Source organism: Danio rerio, chromosome 6 (genome assembly GCF_052040795.2).
Source record: "Danio rerio strain M-AB ecotype USA chromosome 6, GRCz13ab, whole genome shotgun sequence".
NCBI classification, from domain to species: Eukaryota; Metazoa; Chordata; class Actinopteri; order Cypriniformes; family Danionidae; genus Danio; species Danio rerio.
In genome coordinates, this window is record NC_141026.1 from 20,575,761 (window position 1) to 20,590,000 (window position 14,240).

The 14,240-nt window shown below is 36.3% G+C and overlaps 1 pseudogene across 1 annotated transcript; it reads right to left on the bottom strand.

Moving 5' to 3' along the window:
- Positions 1-5,792: 5,792 nt before the first annotated feature.
- LOC137490199 (beta-1,3-galactosyltransferase 9-like) lies at positions 5,793-9,962 on the bottom strand (annotated as a pseudogene). Its single transcript, XR_015493583.1, has 2 exons — positions 9,829-9,962; positions 5,793-6,963 (listed from the first exon to the last, which is right to left on the bottom strand). The product of XR_015493583.1 is annotated as a beta-1,3-galactosyltransferase 9-like, transcript variant X1 (transcript).
- Positions 9,963-14,240: the final 4,278 nt, after the last annotated feature.

Genomic DNA, 14,240 nt, shown 5'->3' on the forward strand with positions numbered 1-14,240 from the left:
GCTGGCCAATCCTGAACCAGCTTGACCTTCTTTGCTTTCAGGAGTTTGATGTGGAGGCTAAAGTATGAGCAGCGCTATCCTAAAAATGTGCCCTCTCCTGTGGTTTGTAATGTAATGGGCAGCACGAATGTCCAGTCCAGGGGTCACCAACCCTGTTCCTGAAGAGCTGCCTTCCTGCACATTTCAGTTGTAACCCTGACCAAACACACCTGTTTGTAATTATCAAGTGCTGCTTTAGGTACTATTAATTGGCTCATGTGTGTTTGATCAGGGTTGGGACTGAATTGTGCAGGAAGGTAGCTCTCCAGGAACAGGGTTGGTGACCCCTGGACTAGTCTTTGGTTGAACGCAGTGAATGAAAGCACAGGAGGGAAGCAGCAGTCTGGATGCAGCTATCACACATTACTATGAGCTATTACATATTTCTTTATCACACACTGATGGATTCAAAGATGGCCAGATCTACCGTGTAGAAACTGACAAAAACAACTCATTTTTAGCCATTCTGACAAATAATACACCAACAAACAATAGACCATTTCACAAAGAGGATAATGACGCATTTCAACAGTTCTCTTAAATAACTGAGTGTTTAATAAACTAACATTTGTACATTTATACAGCTTTAGAGCTACATATTTGCTTCGAAAGAGGTATTTCTAATGTAGTGTATGAGCAGGTCAGTGCATTTGACTATAGAAATATATAAATATTCTGCAGTTTTCAGTCTCACATGATTTTTAATGTCGAGGTTTTCTTTTTTATGTGCGCAAACTGAAATGCTTTCTATTGACAACCGCTGCTGAGAAACCTAGAAATGTGAAAGGAGGTCTATATTATTTTAACTTGGACCATAGAATAAGCAGTAGTTATGGCTTGTTGTGCATTTTAAACATACTTAATGACATAAAAAGAGCCAATCCATTGATTACTCCTTACTTATTCTGCTTGATTTTGATTGGCCGGTGAGCATTCTAAGGTGTGCAGGTCAGATAAATAGTTCCAGCAGGTTTTGAGTGCATTACAGCTCTGTATCACTACGCTGAATGATTCGAGTTATTTCACAGTGAGAAATGCAGATCAAAACACAACTGAAGGCTTACTAAACCTACACGCAGGAGCAGTTTGAGGACAAAAACCTGACAAATAAAGTCGAAACAGTGAATTTAGCAGCTGTGGATAGCAGAGGAAGACCACTCCATTGCATTATAAGAAAAATAATACAAAGTCTACATTTGAAAGGGATAGTTCACCCAAAAAATGGGAATGTGCTCTCGATTTACTTACAAAAGAAGATAGTTTGAAGAAAGCTGAAAGCATGTAACCACTGACTTCCAGAGTAGGAAAAACAAATACTAAGGTCCAAGCCCAATTCTACCCCTTAGTCGTTCCTCTTACCCAATTATCTTTAGCTTGAAGGCGTAGGGCTAAGGGGAAGGGCTAGATAGCCCTTGAAACAGATTTTTCAGGGCCACACTCGAAATAAAGGGGTAAGAAAATTTCCCAGAATACACCAGCTACTGCACACGGAAGTCAGGAGATGCACAAATTAGTATTTTTGTCAATATTACGAATTTCAATAACAAACAAACACATGTTTTAATACATTAATAACCATGTTTGTGTTTTACCATCATGCTTTAAAAAAATATATCATCAAAAAACCCCGCTAAATTTCGCTATTTATAATCCCTAATAACTCCTGTATAGTCGTCCCACAGTATACTTTTACATCTGACACTAGATGACACTCTGTCAGAAAAGTCCAGTGGTTGGGAATGAGCTGTTTACAGTGTCTGCTATTACGTTAATGTTGTTTTCATGTGTTTACATAGATGAATACGGCCACGGTGTAAATGCACAGTACAGTTACGAGCTTATTGCCACATTGTATGGTTATGATAACATGATATCGTGGCCTTCAGTGATTTCCTGAAGATAAACACCAAGAAATAACACAACTAGAATAACTACAGCAAATGCAATCGTCTGATTTCATAAGAGATGGCGATGACACATGATGACGTGTGCAGGTGCTGTAGTGCTGTTCCAATTCTTAGGGGTAAATTTTAAAGCCCTTCACACTCTGTTTAAAGGGCCAAGGGGAAGGGGTACAACAATAGAATTGGGATTAGGCCTTAGTCAACAGTTTTCAGCTTTCTTCAAAACATCTTCTTTAGTGTTCAACAGGAGGAAGAAACTCATACAGGTTTGCACCAAGATAAAAAAGTGAGTAAATGACAGAATTTTCACTTTTGGTTGAACCATCCATTTAGTAACACTGACCAAGTCAAATGGAGAGAAATATAGCGAATATTAGGATTCAATGGCTCAGTTAATCCTTACATACAACATTGTAGTGCATAGTATGTCGAAACCAAAGAAACCGCTTGTTAAGAGTGACGTCATGCAAATACCAGGTCCAATCGTTATATCAAATTGTATGTGGAGGCTCAACAAAGGGTAATAATAAACGTTTACAAAGCGATTTAATACTTTCGAAAATCACAATCGGTGTATATATCCATGCCTAATATCAGATAGCCAGAAAGTGATCAATTTTTTATTCATTCATTCATTTTCCTTTGGCCCAGTCCCTTTATTTATCAGGTTTTTCCACAGCGGAATGAACCGCCAACTTATTTAGCATTTGTTTTACACAGCCCTTCCAGCCGCAATCCAGCACTGGGAACGGAATAGTATGAAAAACAAATACTAAGTCAGCGGTGCCAGGTTTGGAGAGTGAGTAAAAGACAGAATTTTCATGTTGAACCATCCCTTTAGTAGCGAAGACCAAGTCAAAGGGAGAGAAAGCGAGTTAACAAATACTACAACTCAATGGCTCATCAATTAATCCTTACATCCAACATAGTAGTGCATAGTATGTTCGAAACCAAAGAAACCGTCACGCAAAGCAGCTTCTGGATCCAAGAGCTCTATCAAATTGTATGCGGAGGCTCAACAAATGTTAATAATAAACGTTTACATATCGATGTAATACTTCGAAAATCACGATCGCTAAATATTTATATATATACATGCCTAATATTAGATGGCCAGAAAGTGATTAATTTTTTTATTCATTCATTAATTTTGCTTTGGCTTGGTAGCTTAAAGGGTCACGAAACACCAAAACACATGTGTTGAGCTGTTGACAGTGGTATATGTGTCCCACACTGCTAAAAACACTATTAGGACACCTATATTTCACTAAAAAGTGTAAATTGGTTGTTTTTGCGTTATTTCAAGCAAATTCGTACTTCCGGTTTGAAACGATTTTTTGAAGCTGCGTCACGGTCATGACATAATAGCGTGTATTCCAGCGTGCAGACTGGACGTCTGTGCCAGAGTGTGTCTTATTACGTCTTACAGTGTGCTGCATTAATGCATGAGTAAGGCTTGGTTCAAACCAATCAGCGTGCTCTATTGTGCAACTTCGTTAACATTCATTACTGTCAGAGTGTAGACGGCAGAGACGCCACGTTGTGTTGGCAAAACAAGCGTGAAGTGTTGCTTTTATAGTTTGCTGCAGTTAAGTTTAGTTTTCATTTTCTCTCTGTGAGAGCTCAGACTCACGTGTGGATTAACAGTGTACGCGACGCGCGACAACAATAACTTGCGTGTCCAAGGAGGATTATTATTTACCTGAGAGCTGTTCTCATCTGCAAACTCTGAGATCCAGATTCGCTTTAGTCTCCTCTTAATAAAGACGTGGCTCTAGTTGCTGGTGATTGTCCTGTCTCTACAGATTTGGTAAGTGAGCGACCAGTGCTCTTTGTTTATTCAGTTCGTATTTTATTCGTATCAAACAAACTATTGCAACGAGTGTAAACAAGTTAGCACTAACAGTTACAACCAAACTATAACCTTGTGTTGGATTTTGTGACCGGAATAACACACGCGGCTTTCTGACACTACCTGCCGTGTGCATCTAAGTTTCCAGGAAATGCAGAGTTTTTTTTCTCTCATTCGCTGTGCGGTAACAAACATTGCATGAAAAATACACGCTTAGAGCAGTTCCTTGAATCAAATATCACGTTTGTCGGGAGGGACATGAATGAATTCCCTGAATGAAAGAGCCAAACTGCAGTTAAAGTCCCCCATTTAATAATCTGGCAAATAATTCGACTACAGATGTCCATGTAAACACAGTCACATTGTCCGCTGTGGTTGTGTGTTTTGACTCTGAAATTCAGCGCGCCCAAATAGACACTCCCACACCAAGCATATTTTCTTCCTCCGACACTCCCCCCTAAACAGAGCTGGACACGCCCACTTTTCTGACTTTTTCCAAAGTAGAGGTGTGAAAACACCCTGCTGAAACGAGGGGGTTTCATGGCCCTTTAATCATCAGGGGTCGCCACAGCGGAATAAACCGCCAACTTATCCAGAATATGTATTAAGCGGTGGATGTCCTTCCCAGTACTGGGAAACACCCATACACACTCATACACTATGGCAAATTTAGTTGATCAGTTCCCCTATAGCGCATGTGTTTGGACTGTGGGGGAAACCGGAGCACCTGGAGGAAACCCACGACAACACGGGGAGAACATGCAAATTGGCTTGCACCGTTTACCGATACTATGGTAGCATTGAGATACTATGGCTCCAAAATACTCGCATTGCTGCTGTAGTTTGTAAATGGTAGTATCGTCATTAGCGATCTATCTACAAATCACAATGTTGCATGTGGAAAAAGTGACTAAAACGTTCACACGTTTGTGCAACAATAAATCATTTTTATTTTAATAGTCTGTGGAGCACTTTAAGGTCGCAAAACTGTGTAGAATTCACGCCTTTTATGGTAGCCTATTGCAAGTTTTCTGATGTTTCAGTTCGAACGTACATCGGTTCATTTCTGTTCCTGTTAATATGATTTAGTAGCTACAACAACCGCGACAATCTCTTAAAAAGAACGACTCTCAAAGTGAAATTTTGAATACATGATAAGACAAAATATAGATAAAAAAACAAAATAGCAAGAAGAAAACATTAAAAAAATTAGCCATATAGCCTAATTTTGTTGGAAAAATACGATTTTTAGAACGAATTTCGTTTGGTGTAATTTGTACCTTTATTTTAATGTATTTTTTGTTGGTCAGTTATCTACAAAATAGTTTAGGTGAAGTGACGTGCAAACACTTTTTTCAGTAATAAGGGAATTCCAAATGAACTTCAACTAGGCCTATTATAACATATAAAATATAGTATTTCTGAATATTCAACTTTATTTCATAGATTTGAGTATCGCAATGCTACTTGGTATCACGATACTTCAGCTGGTATAGTATCGTAATGTAAATTAGAGAAAATTTACAAACTAATTTCGAAAGCAGCATGTGATATGATTGACTGCAGCTGGTCACCCATCTACATTCATAAGTTAGCAAATCAGATTAATCCTAACTCACTATAACTAGCCTAGCTAGATCTACTCCCTCATCTTCGTTTTCCGAAGAAACCCCCCATTCACCCCTTTACCACAGGGGAGCTCTCAAGAACCGCCTGATCTCGTACTCCCCTGACGGAGCCCTGGGCTCAGCTATCTCCAAGCTCAGGGTTCTCTCCCGGGACAGCATGCCAAACCTGCTAACATTTGTCAAAGAATATCTAAGTGTGAACTCTTGAAATGTTATCGCAACAACCCTGCATCCAACGCCAACTGACCCAGCCCGGGCTCGAACCAGCGACTTTCTTGGCCCCAGTGCTAACTAATCGATGAGCCACCGTGTCGCTCCCCCCTATATTTTTTGAACATAGTTAAAATATTGCTGTAAAATTCACTTTAATGTGTTATATGACTAAAATAGGGGACATAAACGAATATTTTAGCAGGTTGGACCTGGACACAGTATTTCAAACGTCACGACTTAGCAAGCGGATATTCTTTGTGTGTGTGTGCTTTTCTTCCACTTTACTTTAGGCTCACTTAATCCCTCCTCAAGAGTGTCCCAAGAAGTGCTCTTACTTTACAGACACCTAAAGACGTCCGCACACCCAACCATGAGCACGGGCCGGAGGAGTGCATGTCCGTTCAGTAGTTTAACATATTAGCTGGTGTGGTATGATGGACGGACACCATCGTCTGGTAGCAGCAGCGGCTGTACGGTACGGCCGGTCCTCCAGAGAAGAATGGAGAATGGGTTGGATTGATTCCTGCGGTGTAAGCACAAATCCCTACAAACACATCCTCCGGGGGCAAAGGTTTGGGTAGATTTATGGCAACCGCAGCTAGGGACAGCTTTAGCAAAGCTGAGCGAGAAAGCACATACGCCGTCCCACTGCAGTAATCCGGGAGGACCATCCCAGCGTATGCAGTCTCCGACATGAAGTGTCTGCTGGCGGGATTGCGATCGGGTGCGACCTGCATATGAACACGACCTAAATAAAGCTCAAGAAGTTCGCTCTCGTCTCTTTTAAAGACTCTTCGATTAGTTCTTTTCCAATAACCGGGTCTGTTGGTTGACCTACAACGAAGAGGGTCATGACCCGGTGACCTCTGACGTGCACTTCCCCACCCCAAGTGTCCCGGATTGCCTGGCGAGCCTTTCTATTAGGAGGTGCAGTTGCTACTAAAGTGATGAGGTAGGGTTTGGCACGTTCGCACACGTGGATGCTAGGCATCAGCAAGAACTCCTCAGATCGGGTTGGAGGAACACTGTGTGGAAGAACCACCCCTTGAGGACTTTCCAATCGGCTCATCCCCAGCGCAGTCACCCATAATTCAATGACGTCAACGAAGAGGAAAGCAAGCAGGGAGCCACAGAAGACTATAATGAGGAGGTAATGGATGATCCCCAAATGGCCTCCTCGCTTCCCGAAGTGAGCTTTGCATATCCTGACACTATACCCCACCATTTTTACCATTGTTTGGGGTGTGGATGTAGCCGAATGTGTTAAATTAGATCCAGTGAAAGGATAAAATCTCCAACGCAAGATGTCCAGTTCAGGATGCACCAACTGCAAGAGTAAAACAAGAGAGTGGTTAATAATAAATATGTTATTGTCAATATATTGTAGTGGGTTTATAGAGACATTTATTTCCATATTTATTCTGCTGTGCAAATACAGATTTATTAGAGTTTCTATGCTCATTTTTTCATTGGAGTTTCTATGCTGGTTTTCTTTTTATTGGAGTTTCTATGCTGGTTTTTCTTTTTATTGGAGTTTCTGTGCTGGTTTTTCTTTTTATTGGAGTTTCTTTAGGAGAATTATAGAGGAACTTTTATTATGTAATCACTATATAATCACTGTATAATCTGCCACTATTAAAATACACTGTTAAAACATATAGAAATACATTCAAGTGATGCAGAGCAAAACACACAGAAGTAAACAGCGGTGAAGTAAGACCATTCAGACAGCATATGCAACACGTATTGATGTATTGACCATGACAAAAACAACTTAAAAACAACTTTGCTCAACCTGCATGGCAATAGCATGCATAGGGAGAATCATTTAAAAAGTGTTGAAATATGACCTTTAAGATGTGAAAAAACAGAAAAACATACAGCCATCAATATAAAGGCTAGAATCCTATTGGAGCCTGGAAATAACGTGATGCTCATGCTACACCACTGTTTCATGATGACTATAGGAAAAACGTGTATATAAACTGTGGGTTTTGGAACATTTGTAGGAGAGAGATCGATCGACCAACTCTACTGTAACAATAAACTGCTTCAACTTGACAACTTTGAAGACCTCAGCCTCTTTTTTGAAACTTAGAAGATGTTTGTCGAGATCCAGCGCAACTTTCCACAACATTTCTGTGCTGGTTTTCTTTTTATTGAAGTTTCTATGCTGGTTTTCTTTTTATTGGAGTTTCTGTGCTGGTTTTCTTTTTATTGGAGTTTCTATGCTGGTTTTATTTTTATTGGAGTTTCTGTGCTGGTTTTTCTTTTTATTGGAGTTTCTGTGCTGGTTTTTCTTTTTATTGGAGTTTCTGTGCTGGTTTTCTTTTTATTGGAGTTTCTATGCTGGTTTTCTTTTTATTGGAGTTTCTATGCTGGTTTTCTTTTTATTGGAGTTTCTGTGCTGGTTTTCTTTTTATTGGAGTTTTTATGCTTTTTTTTTTGTTGAAATTTGTATAGGATTTATAAAATTATTTATTTAATACTGCAGCCAGGATTCTGACCAGAAGCAGGAAATCAGAGCACATCACACCTGTCCTCAGGTCTCTACACTGGCTGCCAGTTACATTCAGAATAGATTTTAAAGTATTATTACTGGTCTGTAAATCACTAAATGGCCTAGGACCTCAATACATTACAGATATGCTCACTGAATACAAACCCAACAGATCACTCAGATCTTTAGGATCATATTAACTAGAAATTACAAGAGTTCAGTCAAAGCAGGGTGAATCTGCCTTCAGCCACTGCGCCCCCCGCTGCTGGAATCAGCTTCCAGAAATGATCAGATGTGCTCCAACATTAGGCACATTCAAATCAAGACTGAACACACATCTGTTTAGCTGTGCCTTTACTGTATGAGCACTGTGCTGCGTCCGACAGATTGCACTATCATGTTTTTCGTTTTCTTTTTCATTCTTTTATAACCTATTTTAACACATTTTAAATTATTTTTATCTGTTTTTAATCATTTTTATTGTCTGCATTTTATGTCCTAAACATGTCTTTTTTTATTCCTGTTTATGTAAAGCACTTTGTATTGCCACTGTGTATGAAATGTGCTATATAAATAAACTTGCCTTGCCTTGCCTTGCCTTATTTTATTAACAATGTCTGTTATATTTAGGACGACAAGCTCTGAACGTAGCTTTGAAATGACAGATTACAAAGAGCTATAAAGACGAATCCGTTCTTAATCCAAAAGACAGTATTACTTTTGTTTGTTTGTTTATAATCTTTTATCAAAGATATGTCTTCAAAGCAAAATCGAGAAGTGCAGTGCTTAAAATTCTTAAGTTTGTCCATCTTTATCCAAATGAAGTGAATTTGACAGCATACATACATGAGCTAATTTAAATACAGAACCCCTTCTGAACAATTGAGAGTCAGTTCTGAATGGTAAGAGATAGAATTGAGATGCATCAATAATTTTTTTTTTCTCTGAAACCTATAAAGCAGCTAAACATTCAAATAATGAAGTGGCAGCCCAGAGTCCTGATCTAAACCTGATTGAACACCTCATGCTGCAATCATTAGAATTATTTGCCCCCCTTTTAATTTTTTTTCTTTTTCAAATATTTTCCAAATAATGTTGAACAGATTCAGGAAATTTTCACAGTATGTCTGATAACATTTTTTTCTTCTGGAGAAAGTCTTATTTGTTTCATTTCAGCTGGAATAAAAGCAGTTTTAATTTTTTAAACACCATTTTAAGGACAAAATTATTAGGCCTCTTAAGCTATATATATTTTCGATAGTCTACAGAACAAACCATCATTATACTATAACTTGCCTAATTACCCTAACCTGCCTAGTTACCCTAATTACCCTAGTTGAGCATTTAAATGTCTGTTTAAGCTGTATAGAAGTGTCTTGAAGAATATCTAGTCTAATATTATTTACTGTCATCATGACAAAGAGAAAATAAATCAGTTATTAGAGATGAGTTATTAAAACTATTATGTTTAGAAGAAATCTGCTTTCCATCAAACAGAAATTGGGGAAGAAAATAAAAAGGGGGCTAATAATTCTGACTTCAGCTCTTTAAATATATATATATATATATTGTATTAAATGCATTTTCATCAACAATGTCCTAAACTAAAACATAAACAATGCAACATAGACGATAATTTGATGAATGTCTCTGTATTATTTGATTATATCTGTCATAATTTGTTGCACTCACATGTTGATTCATCCAAGGAAGTAAATGACTCCTTTTACGAATGGTTCACCCGATTCATTACAAGTGTAGATCACTGCTGTGGTAATTCGGACATTACTGTGTCTAAAAGATGCTAATCATTTACGTCAGCATGTGGAAATGTGACTTGAACTTTGATACTTCACGTCTGTTACGGAACATAGTAAAAAGTTAACAGGTAAAGGTAAATATTATTACAGCTATATATATACAGTATATATATATATATATATATATACAGTATATATATATATATATATATATATATATATATATATATATATATATATATATATATATATATATTTATTTATTCATTAACTTTTCTTTTAGCTTAGTCCCTTATTTATTAGGGGTTGCCACAGCGGAACGAACCGCCAACTATTCCCGTATATGTTTTACGCAGCGGATGCCCTTCCAGCTGCAACCCTCATATTATTTTATATGCTTTTATTTATTTGTTTACTTGTTGGTAATTCATTTCTTTGTGTTTTGTAAGATTATTAAAAAAACATCTTACTTTAATTAGTAGTATTGAGATGAATGTTTAATTGTGACATTTCAATGTAATCTACATCTAATTTGGACATTGCAAGAATAATATTTCCAACAAAAGCATAACTAGTTTGATATAGTTTGAAACTGTTTTCGAAGTCAGTCAGCATCTTCCGGTTTAAGCGGTCTGAGGTTTGCAATTGACAGGCAAGCAGCAGCTGAACACAGCACAGCATCTCGTTTTAACCACAAAGTCTCTCTCGCTAAGTGCTGTGACTGTTAAACAACTGAGTGATTTTATCATGTTTTTATCATAAACGTTTAGCTGCATAAAACATAAGAAGTTGAGATGTTTACTTGCAGGATCTCTCAACTCTTTTTACAAGACCTGGAATCATGTTAAGACCCTGTTCTGTTGATATCAGCTCTTATACATAGGAAACTAATAGAAAAAACACTGACTCCTTAGAGGGACTGTTTCTACAATTTGAACATTAAGTGTAATTCTAGTCTTGTACCTAGCTAAATTAATCATTTTATTTTATTTTTTATTTTATCAGAATTTTTCTTCTAGAGCAGGAGAGCAGGGATGTCCAAACTCGGTCATGGAGGGCCGGTGTCCTGCACAGTTTAGCTCCAACGTCCTTTAACACACCTGCCAGGAAGTTTCTAGTATACCTGGAAAGAGCTTGATAAGGTTAACTGGGGTTGGAAGTAAATTATGCAGGACACCGGCCCTTCAGGACACACCTGTTCTAGAGTATACTTTTTGTACGTTTCAGATGACAAACTGTGAGTTATTACAAATTAATTCAATCAAATATCAAAATATCCCATACTGTATTAAGTTATAGTAAATTTGTCCTTTTATTATCACTGTCTTAATGCATAAGTATAATTTATTACGGTTTATTAAAAAACCTGTATGGTGACAAGCTCTACAGAAATAAAGATGACAAGTTGCTCAGATTATTTCTGTCATTTTTGTTTAGACTTAAATTCTCCTGATTTTTCCACAAAAATAAAAGCTTTTTAAATATGCCTTAGATATCAGATTGAAAAATTTTCTACGTAAAATGCACACTGTATTTGGTATTTTGATATCACTCCCTTTTTGCACTATTTCTTTATAATGTGTGTTCTACAGCAAAAAAAAAAATTAATAAATAAAAAATTTACATGCCTTATATAATGCTTTGCAACTTCATGTTGGCTTGCCTGTATAGTTTGTATAACATCAGTAATAAGATATACAGTTAAAGTCAGAATTATTAGTCCCCTTCGAATTTCTTTTATATATATATTTTAAATGATGTTTAACAGAGCAAGGAAATTTTCACAGTATGTCTGATAATATTTTTCTTCTGGAGAAAGTCTTATTAGTTTCATTTTGGCTAGAATAAAAGCAGTTTCGAATTTTTTAAACACCATTTTAGGGACAATATTATAAGCCCCTTTAAGCTATAATTTTTCTAGATAATTTACAGAACAAACCATCATGATACAATGACTTGCCTAATTACCCTAACCTGCCTAGTTACCCTAATTACCCTAGTGAAGCCTTTAAATATCACTTTAAGCTGTATAGAAGTGTCTTGAAGTATATCTAATCTAATATTATTTACTGTCATCATGACAAAGATAAAATAAATCAGTTATTAGAGATGAGTTATTAACACTGTTATGATTAGAAATGTGTTGACAACATCTGCTCTCTGTTAAACAGAAATTTAGGAAAAATAAACAAGCTGTCTAATAATTCATGGTGGGGTGTAATAATTCTGACTTCAACTGTATTAAGTTATAGTAAATTTGTCCTTTTAATATCACTGATTTAATGCATAAGTATAATTTATAACTGTTTATTAAAAACTGTATGGTAAAAAGCTCTACAGAAATAAAAATGACAAGTTGCTCAGATTATTTCTGTCATTTTTGTTTAGACTTAAATTCTCCTGATTTTTCCACAAAAATAAAAGCTTTTTAACTCTTTATCCGGTGAAGAACCATGCAACGTGACATTGATTACAAAATAATTTCATATAATACCCAAGTAAAACTCTGTTTTATGAGTGTATATGAGTGCCCTATAAAAAGTTAACCGTAAATAATTTGAGATATTTCAGTACTACTTAGTGTATGACATGTAGGGTAAAAAATACAATCATCACATGAACTTTAACAGAGAAAAATATCAATAGCAAATGGCCTGACACATTAAAGCTACGAAATCAATTGCAAAATCAATGTTTGTTACTCAGTTTGATCACTGAACCAAACGTTTTAAAATGACATCTTATTAAATACATACTTACAAAAGCTAATATTGAAATTATTATTTTATAAGCGTACTTTAAACAATATGGTCGCATATTAAATGGTTGGCTTAATCTGAGACCAAGCGTCAATGGTAAAACGAATAAATACTGCTAATGCAATAAGCGATGATTGGGTTATTTATATATATATATATATATATATATATATATATATATATATATATATATATACATACAGTTGAAGTCAGAATTATTAGCCCCCCTGTATTGTTAGCGTCCCTGTTTATTTTTCCCCAATTTCTGTTTAATGGAGGGAAGATTGTTTCAGCACATTTCTTATCATAATAATTTTAAAAACTTATTTCTGATAACAGATTTATTTTGTCTTTGTCATGATGACAGTAAATAATATTTTACTTGATATTTTTCAAGACACTTCTATACAGCTTAAAGTGACATTTAAATGCTTCACTAGGTTAATAAGGTGAACTAGGCAGGTTAGGGTAATTAGGCAAGTTATTGTATGATGATGGTTTGTTCTGTAGACTATCGAAAAAAAAAATAGCTTAAAGAGGCTAATAATTTTGTCCCAAAAATGCTGTTTTAAAAATTAAAAACTACTTTTATTCTAGCCGAAATAAAACAAATAAGACTTTCTCCAGAAGAAAAAATATCAGACATACTGTAAAACTGTCAATGCTGTGTTAAACATCATTTGGGAAATATTTAAAGAAGGAAAATCAAAATAAAAAGGGGGCTAATAATTCTGACTTCAACTGTATATATATATATATATATATATATATATATATATATATATATATATATATATATATATATTTATATATATAACCGAAAAAGTCTATTACAGTGTAAACTAAAAGCAAAAGAGCTGAGTGCAGCTAAGCAGCTCCTCTTACAGACGCTAATAGGCAAAAACAAAAGCACACAATGCAGTTATTCACGAGCACAGCACTGTTCTGTGTTTGAAGAATGACGCTGGGTGGAATATCGAGTTTCACTTCAATGATATGAACATATACGATATAAACGCCGTCTAAAAATAATTCAGCTTTGAGTATATGCTCACTAACGTTACCTCATATTTGACTTCGAATTATCCTTATAGCAGAAATCTTACCTTTCATTGCTGAGGAATCCAAACCACGACTCGGCTTTCACATTTTGCCATGGATGAGAGATCCATACAGTGTTTATTCTAGGCCCCTTTCCGTGTCCATCTCTCTGTAACGGCTATTCAGGTCAAATCTATTCAGTGTTGCACGACAGGAGGATAAAAAAACGCGCATTTCTGTAAACTACCGTCGATTAATGATAACTATTCAAGTCTATATGTTAAATTATGACCACTGGGCACTGTAGAAATACTCCAGGGCTCTTTACATCCTTTCAGTGAAGCGGATAAATGCGCGATACTGCCTGAGTGATGAGAATAATTCCCCGCTTCGGACTGCAAAGGGTGCCTCCTCGTTTCTAGAAGGGATACAGCTGCGGCTACATTAACGATTGAATTGATGTATATTATTTATTAAATTACAAATTGATTGTTTTAATTAACGTCTACTCAACTCCTAACACTAAACCCAACCATCACAGTAA